Below are 4,103 nucleotides of genomic sequence, written 5' to 3'. Positions count from 1 at the left end.
CTTTACCAGACATCCGGTCAACCCGTCGACCTGTCTGGACTTCATGCTAGCTATCCGATCGGCTCGTTGACCAAGCTAGACTTCGTGACAGATATCCGATCAGCCTGTTGACTTATCTGGACTTCATACCAGCTATCCAGTCAACCCATCGACCTAGCTGAATTTCTTTCCAGATATCCGGTCAACCTATCGACCTATCTAGATTTCTCCTGCACACTTAGTTAAATCGTTAGATTATATTAAATCTAACTTAACTTACTTTGTCATTCATCAAAACTTGAGTTAGACCATTATTGCAACCTACACCAATATTATGTTGTGTATTAAATTTGATTTTGAAGTGCCCAAGAATGAAGATGGAGAAGAACTCCAGGAACACAAATGGATCAAAAAATAGCAAGAGGAGTTCATGGGCAATAGTAAGGTTGAGTTTCACTTGCTAAGCGTACAACCAACATAAGTGTTATATTTTGAGAGATGTCCTAAGACAATAGTATTATGATTTTACTATTTATTTGATAAATATAGATTCACTATTTAAGTACATATTATATGTTTGAATAATCTTAAACTCATTTACTAAATGTCTACAATACAATTTATAGCATAAGAGAATTTATGATTGGATCATAACTTATGATTATCTCTACATGTGCAATTCTGAATGTATTGAAATTTCCCTAGTCATCAAATTGGTGCATTCAGACATCATTAATTATGTAAAACTAGCATGGGTTATACTCCTTGATTCGACTAAGCAGCTATTTTTCACTAGCTGGAGACATTGGATATTGAGAGTTAAATGTGGATGATAGTTATGGTAACTAGTTTATTGGAGTGACTTGCTGTAAGACTTTATATAGTTCTCTACATATATGGATATGTCTATGAAGTTCTTACTGTAATTCGAGTGCAAGTTTCCTTCGACTTGAGATATACAAGTCATCTTGATCATGGAGACTTATACTTTGACATCTTAAGCAAACATCTCTTGGAGGTGTGGACCCGAGATGATTGGGTATAAGTCGAAGTACCCGAAGGTGTTTGGATAGCCCACAAAGGATTCACCTCTTTTTGAGAGAAGACGTATACCCTATGACCACTCGTTAGAATACTCAAAGTCTTTGACCAAAGCACCACATATTAAGAGTATGAGACTCTTGTACACATGTACCAGTAATTTGAATCCAAAGAATGAGGAAGTATTACTTGGGTTAGATGTGATGTAGTCATCCTAGTGGGGAGAGACACATCAACTATGTCTTGAATCAAGTGGATATAAGACGAGTGAAAGAAACGAGGCATGACTCACTATAGTCACTGAAGGATTTAGAATTAGTTTTAACATCAACTGTGTTTTTTCAATTAATTGGGGATCATGATGTACTACTAGGTACCACTCATGATCATTCCATAATTAAGTAATTAATTATGGATGACCAAAATAAACCGGGAACTTATGGGGTCATACACACTACGAGTCTCTAAAAGATGTAAAAATAAATTAGAAAAATAGGATTCTCAGATCAAGAGATAAATGTTTAGTTGGACCATATATAAGACAAATATGAAAATATTTATCAAAATAGAAGCATAGATGGGTCACATCTCTTATGAAAGAGTTGTGTTGAGACCGTTGGCCAGCTAGAACGGGGGTTGAATAGTCCTGCACAATTAAAAAGAAACGAACCTTTCTCGGACTTAAAAGAACACTTGCATAAAATAAAATAAAGAGATAAACTAAAAGACGAGGCTCACAGATTTTACTTGGTTACAACTGGGGAGGTTGTTAATCCAAGGAAATGAATCATGTTGATACGGTCTGACCTGACTGCTGTTTTGATGTTGACACTGATTTAAGTTTGTATTAGATATTAATTAAACTCAGATTGATTACTGATCAATGTTGAGCAGGTGGAAGGGAAAAGTCCAAGTATGGAAACTTGGCACGCGAAGTCAGAGAGGGCTCGGTAGCTCGTTTTCTGGACCGGACGAAGTCGGAGAGGGCTCAGTAGCTCGTTCTCCGGACTAGGTCAGAGAGGGCTCGGTAGCTCGTTCTCTGGACTAGGTCAGAGAGGGCTCGGTAGCTCGTTCTCTGGACCGGACGAAGTTGGAGAGGGCTCGGTAGCTCGTTCTACGGACTAGGTCAGAGAGGGCTCGGTAGCTCGTTCTCTAGACTAGAAAGGCTTTAGGGTTTAGGGCTGGGAAGCGCCAAACCTACCTTACATAAGCATTGGATCGGTCTGTTGACCGATCCAATGATACTATGGATATCTAATCGGTCAACAGACCGATCCAGTGATACTGTGGTTATCTGATCGGTCTGGTGACTGATCAGTAACCAAACAGTAGTTTTCTCTGGGTTATCTGATCGGTCTGGTGACCGATTAGTAACCAAACAGTAGTTCATTGTAAGTTGTCTGATCGGTCTGTAGATCGATCAGGAAGCGATGGGATTCAAAGGACAATAGGGGATCGGTCTATGGACCGATCCACCTATAGGCTGATCGGTTCATAGACCGATCAGAAGCCTCCCAGACCGATCAGGATATGTCCTGATCGGTCCAGAGGGCTATGGATCGGTCTACTGACCGATCCACAACACTGTCTGTTTCTCTGCAACTTCTGATTCGTCTGATTTAACCATCTGGTGTGAGCTTTTTACGTTGCAGGTTGCAGGTATCATGCCAGTGCTTAAGTTCAAATTAAGATCTATCAGAGGAATAAGACAAAGTGGTTTTTCTACTGTGTTTGGCTGCAAATGGTGCAATTGGAGCATCAACGGTTACTGGCGATCTGGCTGTGTTCTGGTTGCAATCAGCTTGACTCCTGGCTATTGGTTCGAGCTCAGAGACACCAATGAAGACCATGGATGGTATTGGTGTAAGTTCAGAGAACTAGATGAGGAGGAAAAGTGATTGGCGACGCCTGAGTTGGCAGCAGCGATTCGGTGCAGGTTGCAATGATTCGATACAAGCAAACGCAATGGAAAAGGCAGAGGCATAAGAAGAAGGAGTATGAGATGTTCGATAGAACAACCAAAAAAAAAGTAAAAGAAAATTTCTCTCGGTCGATCAAGCTAGAGTGCTGTGTGTTTTTGAGCTCTTGGCTAAGGAACTTCTTCTAGTTTGCGCTCTGCTTTCATCGTGGCTGTAAGCTTATTTTTCATACCCTTTAGCCACTAATCCCTGTAAGTCTTGTGCTTCATTTAAATATTTTCTGTGACTTTGTGGAGAGGTTACTCCACCGAGAAGGAGAAATTCTTAGCCGGAATCTATTCGGGGTGTGATCTACCGAAAGATCAAGGGATCGTCCACATTACGGACAAGCCGAGGAGTAGGGGCAAGTTATCCCCGAACCTCGTACATACTTGTGTTAGTTGTGGGTTGTTTCTTTTCCTTGTATTAGTTTTTCTTTTGCATATTTCTACTGTGCTAACAAACTTTTGTGAGAAGATTGTTTAAGTTTTAGAGGAGGCTATTCACACCCCCCCCCTCTCTAGCCATTCGAAGGTCCTAACAAGTGGTATCAGAGCTTGGTGCTCTTCAGCCGGATTAACACCCTAAAGAGCGAGAAGATGGCTATGAAGGAAGGGTTTAGCACCAATCGTCCACCCTACTTTGACGGAGTGGACTTTCAATATTGGAAGAGCCGCATGGAATATTATCTCAAGACCGACATATCCATGTGGTTCTCTGTCAAGGAAGGGTTTACACCTCTGAAGGACGAAGAAGGTAAGGAACTTGACTCATCAAGGTGGTCCACCGAGCAAACTCGCAAAGGACAAGCCGATGCCAAGGCGGTGGTCACTCTACAATGTGGGATAGCCAAGGATCAACTCGTCAAGGTAGGTCCATTCACGAGCGCAAAAGATTTATGGAACAAGCTCATCGAGCTCCAAGAAGGAACCCGAGACTCTCGGATCGCCAAGAGAGACTTGTTCCTAAACCAACTACAAAACCTCACCATGAAGGAGAACGAGACGGTAAGTGAACTACACGGAAGGTTCAAAGAAATCATGAATGGTCTTCATTCCGTAGATGAACGCATAGAGAATCGTGATCTTGTAAGGTATGCTCTCAAAGCCTTTCCGAGGAATGCCT

This window comes from Zingiber officinale, chromosome 7B (genome assembly GCF_018446385.1).
Source record: "Zingiber officinale cultivar Zhangliang chromosome 7B, Zo_v1.1, whole genome shotgun sequence".
NCBI classification, from domain to species: Eukaryota; Viridiplantae; Streptophyta; class Magnoliopsida; order Zingiberales; family Zingiberaceae; genus Zingiber; species Zingiber officinale.
The sequence above is the reverse complement of the archived record's forward strand: the minus strand, read 5'-3'. Positions refer to the sequence as shown.